The sequence below is a fragment of the Larus michahellis genome, chromosome 3 (assembly GCF_964199755.1).
Source record: "Larus michahellis chromosome 3, bLarMic1.1, whole genome shotgun sequence".
Lineage (NCBI taxonomy): Eukaryota > Metazoa > Chordata > Aves > Charadriiformes > Laridae > Larus > Larus michahellis.
In genome coordinates, this window is record NC_133898.1 from 31,104,358 (window position 1) to 31,118,581 (window position 14,224).

General features: G+C 42.5%; 1 protein-coding gene across 7 annotated transcripts in view; it reads right to left on the reverse strand.

Annotated features, from left to right (window-relative positions):
• TRERF1 (transcriptional regulating factor 1) overlaps positions 1-14,224 on the reverse strand; it is a 102,483-nt gene that overhangs the window by 50,552 nt on the left and 37,707 nt on the right. Inside the window, exon 1 of one of the 7 annotated variants that reach the window (XM_074579530.1) lies at positions 6,574-7,126. The exons of the other annotated variants lie outside the window; for them this stretch is intronic. The gene's annotated coding sequence lies outside the window, so the exon portion shown is untranslated. Of the gene's footprint in view, positions 1-6,573; positions 7,127-14,224 lie in introns of those variants that run through there. 7 annotated transcript variants of the gene reach the window in all.

Genomic DNA, 14,224 nt, shown 5'->3' on the forward strand with positions numbered 1-14,224 from the left:
CCTCTCCTCCACCTCCTTACCCCCTCACCACCCCAGGCTTTCGAAGTTGAACTGGGTGCTGCCTGGGTGTGCGCGCACACGTGCGCATCCCTGCACGTCTGTGTCGCGTCATCTTCCAAGTGCCTCTGAAAAGGTCTATTCACTTTTTCTCGGGGAAAGCTATGGACTGGAAAGAATAAGCTCTTGCAGTATTAAGTTATTTAATACTTCAATACGGTAACAGATTAAAAAGCAAATAAAAAACACACACCTTGTACAAAGGCCTTTTCCCCACAGTGTTTTCGGCAGAACCAAAATTGGTTTACATCAATGAAGCCCTTTATATAACTGGGTCAGAAATTGTCTCTTGGGAAGAAGTGTTGCTATTACTTAACTCCTGAGCTTCAAAGAAACTCTAAGAAAGTTTCTTTGTAACGTTTCCTTCAACGGATCTCAAGTCATCCTCAGATATCCCACCTTACACTAACCCCAACAGAACGGGATGTTATAAAGGGGAACCAAACCCCTCCTAACAACCACGGATGTCGGGAGATCACTGATGGCGAGATACAAAGGCCCCCCACCACTCGCCTTTGCAGTATTTACTTGAAAAAGATAAACTGGCATTACTCAGTAAACTTAGTTCTAGTGAAGGGCCTGGTAAAGCCCACTTTCCAAGCAGGAGAGAAACATACATTTACAAGCCAGGGCAAAACAGCATCTATGTTAAAACACCAGAAGGGTTGAAGTCTCTATCTTGACAACAGAGTAACAGCACTCAGTGGGCTCCTGGCAAGATGGAAGAAGTATGACATTTCTTCTAGGGCTCCAATATTTTCATAAGCAGTCAAAAACACATACAGATATCCTGGCTTCAAGTGAGATGTATGGAAAGGGAATCTTCTCAGCAGAAGGCAGGGGGGAAGAGCTGAGGGATCTGCTACAAGAACCAAAACTCCCTCAATAAACCCAAACCACAATTCTCAAATAGACAAGCAATAAGGCGGGGCAATTACTGTCACTGGAAATAGTTTGAAAGAGGGAAAAAAAAAAAAAAGCCCTCTGCATTCCAAATGGACTGATCCTAAATGAAGGATTAGGATATAACAATGAGCAATGCAAAGGCTCAAGCAACAGTGTCTTGACGGTGGAAGAGATAGAGACTCGATGCACGTAATTCAAGTATTTCCAACAGGATACAATTTTGCAAGGTTAGCTTCTCCAACAGATACACGCTTCCATACTTTTCTGTTTGCTGTTCATGAGTATTTTTGGCTTGTCAACATAAGTATGGATTTTAAAAAGCTGGGAATTGGACTTGCAAACAATCTTTTTGCAAAATCCTTTTACGCTACTAAGAAAATTGAGGTTTATTAGGGAGAGTGTTTATGCAGATTAGAAAGCAGCAGAGAGACACGGAAAATACGTGAGAACAAAAGAAACAGCTTTCAATAAGAAAAAAAAAAAAAATCAAGGGAGAGATGCTCTCAGCTCTATACCGGGGATAGCAGTGTTTCATGTATTCTTGAACAAACTGAAAAGACTTGAAGGCAACACCTCCTCTCCCCTTCCCCCCAAACCTGAACAGCGAAAATCCACAAATGACAAAATTATTTACAGTTGGTCAAAACCAGAGAAGACTGGGAAGAACTGCCGATGAACCATGCAAGGCCAGGACAAGGGGCAAATTAAATCCACTGCAGATCAATAAAAAGCAAAGTGCATTTAAATGAAAAATGTGAAGCACTCAAAACTCATTGTTGGGTTTAACAGTTCTGGAGCAACTCAATATTTGAATCAAGTCTAAATAAATAAATAATAAATGAAAAACACTGCTAGATATGCAAAGTACAACTTCGAAATATTCTTTTTTTTTTTTTCCATTTTAAAGACGAAAGCATTCGCATGATTATCTAAAGGATAAGACCAACAACACTGTTATGCCACAGCATAAATCAGAAGCGTGTTCTCCATCAGAGTGCTGTGTTCAGCTCTTATCATCTGATCTCTTCTTGAGATAGCAGATGTAGTAAAAGGTTCAGAAAAAGGGGACAAGAATAATTCGTGACAAAGACAGATTTCTGTACAGAAAGAGACGGAGAAGTCTGAAGCAACCACACTAATGGGAGATGGATAAATTATCAAGGATATAAAAAAAAAAAAATTGTGAAAGACTGCAGTGCTCCTATATGCTCTCCTCATGCAGAAGAAAGGGCATCTTTGAAACTGCAGTACGCTTAAAGCTGCTAAAAGGAAACGTATGTTTGTTTAGTTGGTTTAGTTCTGTGGCGGTGCTCTGTTGTTCTTTTTTTATTTTATTTTTATTCAGCACTCAGTTTGCACAATATTTTGCCACAAGCTATGACGAAGACTTCGGAAAGATTCAGAGAAAGACTACAGTTTTATATAGCTCCTGACAAGAGCAAGTTACTTTAGGTAGGGGAAAGATGAGGAAGACCTGCCTGTCCTCTCTGTATTTGCAGGATCTAAGATTTTCATGGCACAGGACCAAACACTAACAGAAAAGGCTCAGAATGTCCCATTTGGGACTTCAACATAACTGTCCACCTTAGGACAAAGGACATGTTAAAGTATCAGGTACTGCCCTCCCTAGGCAAGGGACACACACACGGGTTGCAGAACTTGTCCACTGAGATACCTAATCCTCTGCAGAAGCATGGAGCGGCACGTTCACGCAGTAAGGCAGAGGAAGCCGGGAACAAGGGAACATATAAAGCTTTGTTACGAGGCTTCAGCCTAAGGATGCTAGCTACAGGGTAGTTGCCCTCTCTGTTCAGAAGCTGTCTTTGCGACATTTGGAACAAGAAACTGCACTGATTTCTCACGAGAGGGCAGACACACTGAAGAAGCTGCTGGGCTGCATCAGGGCAGTGCCATCGCAGTGGTCCGGCACAAACCACATCCCGCAGACTCCATCCCTTTGCAGTGCTCACAAAAGCGCCCACACGCAAGGTATTTACAACGGGATCAAGGTATTTTTGCCATTAGTACTACAGTGTACACTCTTCACCAACCTATTCCGGAGCGTACAAGCCCCATGTTATGCATGACAGGCATGAGAGAATTTTTGTATCTAGAAACCACCCCAGAACTAGGTTAGCCTGGCAGGCTTGCAGCACTTCATTTACATATGAGTCAATCCTTCTGCAATACAAACATTAGTGATGCATTCCCCACTGTCCTTCTATTTATACTCACTATTTAACCTGCAGGCATCCCGAGTTAATTAAACAAATCAATCCCATTGAGATAATCGTGTCTCAAGCAAATTAACACAATTAGCCTTTTAAAAAGAAAATCTAAGTACTACCTGCTACATTTCTTCGTGTAAATCATGTGCGCGTTCCTCCGACTCTAGGTTCATGGCTATCTAGGAATCAGCCTTAAAATGAAAAGTATAGTGACACATGAAACTGGCTGACGCGTAACTGTTACAGCCAGCAGCTTCTCTGTTTGCATCATTCACTTCCACTGAAATGAGAGTGCCCATCAGAAATAAACATCCTTAGAGGAGAAAGAAGCAAGGAAGGATCCCACTGCGCTGGACGGTTCACAGCTGTATCGCTTTGAGGACACACAGTTCCTGCTCCAAAACAGTACATCACACTGGCAGTTGCAACCATGGCGAGATAAGCAGTGAGCTAGATAACTGGTTATACCAGGGGTTAGAGGCATTCTTTATCCTTTCTTCCCCCCTCAAGTTTACAGAAACCCCTCTGGAACAAAGCTGAAGTTCTACAAATGACATCTTGGTACCCATCCTCTTTTGGAGACCCGTACCTCCATCCCCCATATGCACCGAAGCTGCTGTGGCAGTTCAACAGACACCATCATCCTTAGCCACCCACTGTGTTTTCGGTGCGTTTTTGTTCTCTGGGGCAGCCTCAGAGTAACTCAACACACCCCAGCCTCCCCCGGTCACAGCCCACCCTCCATCCAGGTTCTCAACCACCCTGCCACCAGCATGGCCAAGGCAGGGGCAGGCATCCTTTTCTACCAGTCCTGGTAACAGAAGAGGCCACAACTTTTTGGCTGAAAGCTGGAGACATCTCCAGCTACTGCAGGAAGATTGAGCAGAGCTACTCTGTCAGAGCCTGCAAGGAAAAGTGGCGAGAAGCGCCGAGCACCCTGCAACTAAAAATGGAAAACTTAAGTAAGAGGCCAAAAAGTGCAAAACCACGACCTTGTCAGCTGAAGTGCCTAACCAACCCCACTCCTTCAAGAGATGGTAAAACATCTATGCAGTACATTTGCGATGCTGCGGACTAAGACCTCACAGCCGCCCACGGGGGTCACCACGTTATTTCACGTGAGACTGCGAGCAGTGAGGGTTGCTTGAATGCTGGAGACTCCATCTCACAGCTCGTGAGAAGCTCCAGAACAGAGGCAGGTAAGTGTGTGTGTGAGTGCGGGAGAAACAGAGAGAAAAAAAAAAAAAAAAAAAAGATGTTAACGAACCTAACCAGTAATAACTGTCTTCTCGTTTCTCTCAGCAGATGATTCAAGGAGGGGCGAGCTGCTCCTCCAGGTGCCTCCCGCTGGCTGCTAAGCAACTGCAGGGGCAGACGGGCATCCAGCATTAGCTTCTTTCTCTTTTTGAGAGAATTAAGAAGGGTTACAAGTACATTAGCCGCAAAACTCGGTGACTGACAACTGGTACTAAGTTCCTGGGAGTAATTACGGGGGGGGCAGGAAAAAAGGAAGAGAAGCGATGGGTGGGAGAGGGGAGGACAGCAGGGGAGCAGGCTGGCACCATGCACTGATGAGGCAGAGTATATGCAGCAGGTACTTTACCAGAAGACTCCCCATCCTCTTTGCAAAAGGAAAATACAGCATTTCTTTGGGATTTTTAGCATACCAAAACTAAAGCATTTTTCCCTCTTGGCACATTTCTCATCCATGTGGCACTGTTAACCAACCCATCACAATCAGCGCAGCAAACGTGGCTAAGATGGTAATGGTGCTGCTCACTCTGCGGTCGCTCCAAACATGCCTCTGGACCACACTGGCCAGCAACCAGGCCAGCCAGCACCCCACCTTGCCCGGGCTCCACTGCCAATCTGCCCCGCACAGCTTACAGCCCTGACCCCTGCCACCTGCCCCCTCACTGAGCCAGCAGGACCCAGCCATGGACCATGTGGAAAAACAGGTCACTGAAACAGGCTAGGTGACAAATTAGCCTTTTCTGCGCAGAAAATTATTTTTCTGACTTGGATCTTTTTAGTGGCTTGGTTCACCAGACAGCTATGCAAGGTGGGTCGGCCAGCACAGGCGAGGTCGACGCCTTCAGCCACCCACTGGTGGGTCACAAATCTGCCATCCCCCAAGGTGGCAGCTTCTCCTGCACCACCAAAACGCTCACATGGGAGGGAAATCGCAGGCAGGAGCGGGTAAAGCAGCCTCTTCCACAACCCTGTGGCAAGAAGCAATGCTTGGATGCTTAAAGGGCAATATTAACATTTTGCTGAGGGTATGCAGTTTACACTCAGGGTTGCCACTGACTATCCTGAAGAGCTGGAGAAGTTCCGCTAGTGTCCTGTTAGGGAACACACTGCAGGAGGGTCCTACACAAATCAAGCCTTCAAGTGAGTCCTACTCAAACTGCACAGACAAGCAAGGGAAGAGGCTTGCCCCGAAGTCACATACCGGGCCAAAAAGGCAAATCATCCCCCATCTCTTGTATAGCCATTCTGAATTGCACGCTGCACTTAGCATTTCCATTACCTCCACAGACCAGTGGCGTAACCAGAAAGTACTTCTTACTAATTAAAAAGAAAAGAAAAAAGTACCGTCTTACAAAAATATGTACTCTTCAGGAAAGTTACAAAAGCAAACGTAATTCACGTGGCACATAAGTCTTCTACTAACCTGATTTTACACAGCACAAAAATCAGAATGCTTGCATATAAAGATACCTACTTCTTATTACAAAATGAACATCACACCGCATCAACTCACGAGAAACAGCACAAACTTTTACATATGTTATCTAACTATATATCATTTATGAGTCAGTCTCAAAATGGATAACAGATACAGCAGGAATACAAAAGTACTATATTACAGGGCACCCTGGGAAAAGGGATAGATATCTTATCATAAAGTGTATTTAGAAAACCAGTTCTGTTACACGGGATCCAGAGACACAGATGTCCTGTCATAAAGAATTCATTATTTACAAATATGCAACAGAACACTCCGTTTACAATGAGGTACCATAAATAATTCACAGCCAGTATGTGTCAGAAGTGAAGGCAGTGGCATTTTCTCCACCATCCTCACAGAGCTCCCCATACTCGGTGAAACAGAGCTCTGCCACAACATGCAAACGCAACAAGTACACCGAATTTTCATTAAAACACAACACTTGATTCTCCTCAAAAGGCCTCACCACCAACACAATTTAGGTAGAGACTTCTACACAAGCATTGCCACTGCGGGGACAAGAAGTGCAATTCATCAGTTTTTAAGACATTAAATTGCACATATGAATTTTATTTTCACCCCTGTAAATACTACCAAATTGCCAACTTGGGTCTACTGCCCAGGCATCGCAGTGTTGCACAACCCTACCTTGTGTCTTCTGCTCCAACCTGAAGAGGCAAATCCAGAGGCAGGCAAGAAACTCAACTAGTGTCACCTCTGTCTCTCTGTGGAAACACAGGGCAACACTTACTGCACAAAGTGTGCCAGAAGTTTGACACGGCGATAGAAACATGCCTCTATTTGAAATTAGGTCACGACAAAATTTATTTTATATGAATAAACAAGCAGTCACCAAAAAAAAAAAAAAACCAAAAACCAAAACCCCCAAACAGTTGCTACTGATACGTAATGAATCTGGAAAACCTATCTAACAGTGGAGGGTCCCTAGTGCATTAGCTTTTCATTTTCCACAACCCGTGCAAATTCACCTATTTCCCAAAAGATCAAGCAAAAATCGCATAAACCCCTTGATCCTAAGTTCATTTTCCTCTCTATTCTACTTGTACAGTTCTTTACTCCAGCAGGATACCTGCATGGATGAAAAGTTTCATTTCTCTGACCCCCTTCACCTTCTGAAAGAAACCAAACAAAAAACCTCCAACTACTGGAAAAAACAAACCAACAAAATCCCCTTAGAACTCCCCCTGCTCTAACTACAGATGCCCCTCTCCCCATGCGTGGGTAGGCAGGATTAAATTCTGTTTTCTCCCGTTGGAGCCATGAATCAAAAACCAGCAGATTTGTCAAAGAGAGAAAGAGAAAACCTCAGCAGCCTACTAGAGATGGTACTGGGAAGAGATAAGAACACCAGACCTGGCAGGTGCGTCATTTCACAGCATCAGGTGGCCTCTGTCCACCTCTCACAGACCCGGAAAGCCAAACCAACCATTGCCATCACCTCTCTGACCCCCCACCCAAGGGGTGCCACAGACCTACGTGCAGATAGATCACTTGTTAAAGTCCAGAACATTTACATCAGCAATAATTTCTCTTGCTAAAACCACATAGTTCTAACTCACAAGCAAGTAATCAAGAATCCATCAGATCCAAAGGGAGTTGTTTCAGTGAGTAATTCATCCTACTTAATAATTTGTGTGTTACAACTAGCCCAGATTCATCTGGTTTCAACTTCCAGCTATTCAATCTCATTACACCTCCTCCTACTAAATTGAAGAGCTTTGTACTTTCTTTCCTCTATAGATATATACAATTCAGAGACTTCACTTAAAGTAAGCATGCTAGCTAGGCTTTTTATTTAACAAAAATTTTTTCTAACAGTAAAACAGGTTTTCCAACTGTAATCAATCTCTCAGCTCTCTAAATTTTTTTTTTTTTAAGCATGTTTTCCTAAAGCAAGCACGTAAGAATTGGATTCCATATTCCAGTAGTAACTCTGTGCTACCGGTAATACTATATACTCCTACAGGACACATTTGACTTTTGCATCCAAAGACTGCATCCATTCTTTTAGTAGTGCCACAAGGGTTTGGTGTTTGTTAGCTTTTTGCCATCAGCCCAGCTCCCTTTCAATGTAAACTGCTCTCCAGAATGTAGCAAGCCCTTCCCTCTGCATCGCGTCCAGAGGTAGACTGGGCTGGGCTAGCATTCACACTACTCAAGTAAGTCCATGGCTTATTCCCTGCGTGACAAAGGACATGGCATTACTTACTGTACCCCTGATTTTCAGTGGCGTTCTTGTATTTAGTAAGAAATAACTTTGTTCAGTGTAATTATCAGTGATCTTGAAAAAAATTATCTCAGTTCTACCAACTAAAGGCTTGTAGTTACTTCTCCATTCCCTTTCCAATCAACTACGTTGCCACGTCATCCATTTATACTCACTACCATTATTTCTCCATTTGCCCCATACATGTAGACACACATAAATGTGACAGAAGTCCCAGTATAAATTGTGTTCCTCTTTGCAGAGAAGTGCTGAAGAGCACTGGGTGTATACTCGATGTCCTCACGAGCAACAGTACGGCACACTGTTGTATACTGGTCCATTTTGAGCAGCGGACACAGTATTTTTAAATGCAACCTTCACTTTCCCCTCACAGAAAAGCTTCATGAGTTAAAACATACCCTGCTTAAGCAAATGCAGGATTGCGGTTTGTTGTTTTGGGTTTTTTTTAATGTAGCATCTAATAAAGCATCAGCAACATTAACATTATGGTTATTAGTTTACTTAATATGATGATGTTCCATTAGACAAAAGATAATACAATTGTAGGCTGGAAATTAACTATGGAAACATGTTGATATGGTTATATGGAGTCATGAAACTTTTTCAAATGCAGGAGCACTGTGTCTACAATACGGTTTAAACAAGTTAACTTATTTCAACTGTATATGCATAATAAACTTTTGCTCTATGCTGTCATATCAGATACTCATTGTTCCAACACAAAAATGTTTTTGTTTTGTTTTTCATATACAATAAAGCATTTAATCACTATTAAAAAACTATGGCTGAAGTTGAGTCAGAACAACTTGTCAGAACATAGTGCTTCTTGTGCTTTCAGCTCAAGAAGGAGAATTCCTATCGTTATTAAACAGCAGCAATATTTATAGACAAAAATACCAATTTACTTGTACTACTTTGGCTTTTCTAGACTAAGAGAACCGCATCTTTTAGACAAACGGCACCAGCACTGCAACAGCGTGCTGAAAAAGTAGCATGCCTAAAGAGGAGCAGAAGACTCTGAACCCACCATCGCAATGGAGCTTGATGTCAGCTGATGTTGCAGCCTACATGAGGGGATTCCCTTGAATAGCAGGGGTCTGGATGCCAGACCCAAGTACTCAGTGCTGCTTTGCCCACATGGATTTATTTAGGGGATGGAAACACCATAACGTAGACCTAAAGGTGTTCTTTTCCTAGGCTAAAGTTTAATAGAGCTTTAACTTTTTAACAAAGGTCAAAGAACTTTCAACACATCTCCTCAGGTTAGCATTGCTTAAGTAAAAACAGTGCAGTCATTTGCTGAACCCTAGCGCAACAGCAGAATTAATTACCAGAATTAATTACTAGCCACAAAGCCTTCCCTAGGATATTTAACTGATTAGCCAAGAGCATAGCCACCGGAGCTCATTTAAAAATAAAGTGTTTCATTGGTTAGAACTGAGAACAGGCGGCCAACTCGTCCATCATAACGTCCCGTTCATCACGTAGCTGTTCCTTAATAGCCAAGCTGAGGACTCACTTCTCTGAATAAGAGGGGTTTGGGTGGGTTTTTTTTGTGTTTTGACCTCCATCACAGAGTTAAAGGGTAGCAATTTCCTCATTTCTGAGCGTGGTAGTATCCCAAGCAAGGGAGAGGCAGGGCTTTCACTTCTCACCTGCTCTCAGGAAGTTCACACTTCACTGTTACCAACTAAAATAACCGAAATCAGCAAGAAGCTCCAGCCATCTGAGACGACGTTGAGTCTTTCCCGTACTCTGTGAGTCGGCTTCAAGTGAACCAAGTAATTTTTGTACGCCCACTTCAAGCCTGCGGCGGTGGCGAAGTGGAGCCTGGGCAAGGCAGACTGAGACACTCCGAAGAAGGGGACAGCTCGGGCAGGACAGCAAAGTTCCCCTCCCAACACGAAGAGTGTCTGCATCTCAGTGACACTGAACGGGGCAGAAAAAGGCATCACTTGAAAAGCCCACAACCCTCCTGTGGACATGCAGCTTAAAATGCCACTAATTGTTATTCCGCTGGTGGGTTGCATATTGGCCCTTTTTCCAGCTTTTGAAGCATGATCCAAACAGCAAAGTAGGCCAAGAGACCATTTCTTGTAACTTCAGATTTCTAATAGAGGTTCCAGACAGTCACTTAGCTCTGCACTTGTCTTTTGTGGTTGCGTGTATTTCCTATTTAAGAAAAGGACTATAGCAGTTCCTGGTTTGTCACATTTTCTTCAAATAAAGAGTTTTAGCAGCAGCTTCCTCTGCTGTGCATTATGCTGCATTGGTGAACGCTCTCCTCTCTCTCACCCTGCTCAGAAACACTCAGCCACCTACAAAGTTGATTTACAGACACGAGGCAGCAAGATGAAGGATTTCAAAACCACATCCATGATGACGGTCCATGGGATTTTTTTCCTCCATACCTAGATTTCAGTCTTCCCTTCTCCATCTGCACTTTCCAGCTCTTTCAAAATAACGAGCAAACATTCCTCTAGCTTCACAAATCTGGCACATTTCATTTCCCTTGTCATTTAAGAGACACACACAAACTATTTGGTATTAATAGTAAGAACACTGTGCACTCTGTAAAGCTTTATTCAAAGCATCCTGTGATCTTCCACTGAAAGCATTAATTTAGCACCTTCACAGTACTTCTGAGGCACATACTATAATTCATCTCACACAGGTGGAAACTGAGAGGCACGCTCAGGCTAAAGCAACTTGCTGTTGGGCTAACCACCACAAGAACTCGTGTCCCGCCTCCCCAATTTCATTCTGTATTTCAGCATTTCTGGCCTACACTTGCTCCAGTGCTTCCTGCCCCACATCTAACTTCAGAAGAAGTCGTCCCTTTCCTCCTCTATTACCACACCTATACAAGTCTCTGGCAGAAATTCCCAGACATCTTTTTTCCAAGGATTTCCTGAGATTAAGTAATTAAATCATTAAAGAAGAAGTTCATCACCTGCTGAGGAATCTACTTACACAAACAACAGCCTCACCACCAGCAACCTGTATGGCTGTGTTTCTACATCCCAGATAGCAGCCACACTGCCTGAACATGAGAAGCTGATGTTAACCCCTTCCAAATGAAAAGAATACTCTCAGGGTCTGGTCTTTAAAAATAATTTCCCTGGATAAGCAAGAGACTGCTAGTAAAATATCACATAGGTCTCAATTTGTTTTAAACAGGAGAGAAAGAACACAGAAGGTCAGTCTCTCCCTCTCCTTCAATTGCTCTTCAGATACACTTTTATGTAATTGCATAATACTATTTATTTAATAAGAAGTAAATATAAACATATACAACAGAGGACAAGCAACCAGAAAAGGATTAACATGTTAATATTATGTCAACATCTGAAAACATAAGGAAATTATTTCAAATTTAATCAGTAGTGAAAACCAAAGTCATGTATGAAAGCAAGGCAGGCTAAGCAAATGTGAACTTGTCTTGCATGACCAACAGCATGGGAGCTCCTAACTATATATGACTCACTAGTGCTTAAAAAGCATTACTTGTTTCGGTTCTTGCACTATGATCCATCAACATGACATCTGGACACAAAGCCCTCTTCCTTGTTTATTAAAAGTGCTTTATTAATGATAGAGAACACCTTGTCACTAACCACTGCCAGCTATGGTTTTGCTGAACAGTGGCCATTGCTACTTCTACTCAAACTTCATGCAATGACATGTCTCACTAGAAACCAATGACAGAACTTCAGATTATCCTACAGACAACCCTTAAGTACCTGCTGAAATCTAAATTAAACAATATTTTTCACCTCATTTTGTGTCTCAAGTAGTCAGAGCCACAAAGCATCTGAAGACTCCACCCCTCACTAGGGTATTCAGAGCATACCATCTCATCCCTTTCGTTCCCTCATGCCACGTCTGGAAATAGAGAAACAAGAACACTCCCTCATCGGGCTCCAGCCCTCAAACTAGAACAGAGGAACAACAGGAGGTCTCTCCAAGTAAGTGACATACAGAGCACACATTTACCAATTGCTAGAGAGATAACCCAGGCAGCCCGCAATGGCTCTCCAACAGCTGCTCTTGGTAGAAAAGGGAAGCACAGTTCATCCAAAAGACCAAAGGAAAAAGTTACACGGCAAGCTGCACAGGTACAGCCCTAGCACATCTTTCATGTTTTTCAATCAGTAAAAGCTTGTTGGATACCCTCCTAGCATTGTGTCAAAAAGCTCTACTTCAATTGAGTTTTGTTAGTGGGATTGATGGTGTAACTAGTTCAACTTCAGAGAACACTTCTCGTGAAGACTTCATCATCACCCCCTCTTAAGGCTACAAAAGGGGAGGATATTTTAAGCTGCAAGCCAGCAGAAGAAAGCAGAGAGGAAAAGGACAGGAGATAATTTGTTCTTCCAAGTTGTCTATTCAAGAAATCCAGAGGAAGTTTAAGTGGGACACTGTCAAGTGTACTCATTTGCTTGTCTCTTTTTAATAGCACAGACTAGGATAAGGGCCAGAGAGTGTACACTTTTTGTTTGTAGAAGGAAAAGTAGGCAATTGTTAGAATAACACTCAAGTTTTCAAACTAGCAATGCACAGGATCAAAGTGACACAACTAATATTTATTAGAGGCAAAATTCATCTGAGCCTACAACAGACAGACCAAATGTGGAGTATCCCTGGCCATCTGAAGATGGCTTTGGTGGGAGGGCACCGTTACACCAGTCCCCACAGGCTTCCCACGCTGCCCTAAGCAGATTACACGAGTCACTTCGGAAATGGGCAGAGTGAGATGCGTAAGATGAGGCTGTGTACAACATCCCTATTAAAGTAAAGGTCTTGGCTTTTTTTAATCTCGAAGGGGTGTGTTCAAATACCATACTCACAGGCAACTGTTATAATAAATCATGAAAGCAGCATACTGCTAAGGCTCAGCATTAGAAAGCAAAAGGCCAATGAAGTACTAGAGCAACAAGGTTGGGGTTTTTTTCCTCCTGATAAAATGGAGGAGGAAAAACAAAAACCAGACCCAACCCTGTTGGCACACTTTGTAGGCAAATTCTTTTCAACAATTTATGAACTTTTTTCTTCCTCCTGTTTAACTAAATTACTTCAACAGAATAAAAGCTGGCAACATAGCTATCGCGGAAGAGAAAAGTTGCTCTATTCCTTATTGGTAAGCAGTGTATGCACACACACACAAAAAAAACACCCACCCACAGGAAATTGAGAGCTATTCATTTAGTTTTAGCCAAGTCTTTGCGAGACTTTACCTTTTGACTATTAGCTGATGGTAAATGTGCAATTTTCTGATACTTAATCTCATATAAGAACTAGACCAAAAAAAGTATCAACATTAAATTTTACCTTCAGAAAAAGGACACAAGTGGAACGAATACAATTCTCTAGAAAAATGCTACTTAGCAAAAACAAAACAACTACTCCCCCACATCCATGCAAAATTTAAAAGAAAGAATTCAAAGCTGTAATTATGTTCACATAAACCCAAACTGCAAAGTACAAGAAGTTCAATTTAGGGATTCAAAATCCTCTAAGTGTTATCTCTAATGATACCATGTTCCCCACTTCCTCTCATATTTTTCCTTTGGTATTTTAAGGGCCTGATGGGATGCCGTCCATTGCCATTACCAGGAAGCTGAAAGAAAATATGAAATCACTTCTTGTCATCTGCAGAGAACATGAAACCTGGAGCAACAGTAAGCAAAAAACGAATCCGGTTACTTTCTGGTAAAGTGTATTTTTTGCTAGGTATAGTTTATCTGAACAACAGCTGGTTTTAATCCAACAATAACACAAAGTTACAAAATCCTAGGGGGGAAAAAAAAAAAAAAAAAAAAAAGAACCGTGAGAGTTACCCTTAGGGAACTGCATTTGGGAAGGCAACGATCCTGTAAAAAAGACTGGGGGTCATGGCAGACACAATCTAGATGCTAAACTTCCTGCACGAAACTGCAGCGAAGCAAGGAAACGTAGCCTCTGGACGGATAAGAACATTATTTTGTATAAGGCAAGGCAGGGAGGGAAAGGAGAGTATTATCTAAAGAACAATAACAGTAAGGGCAACAT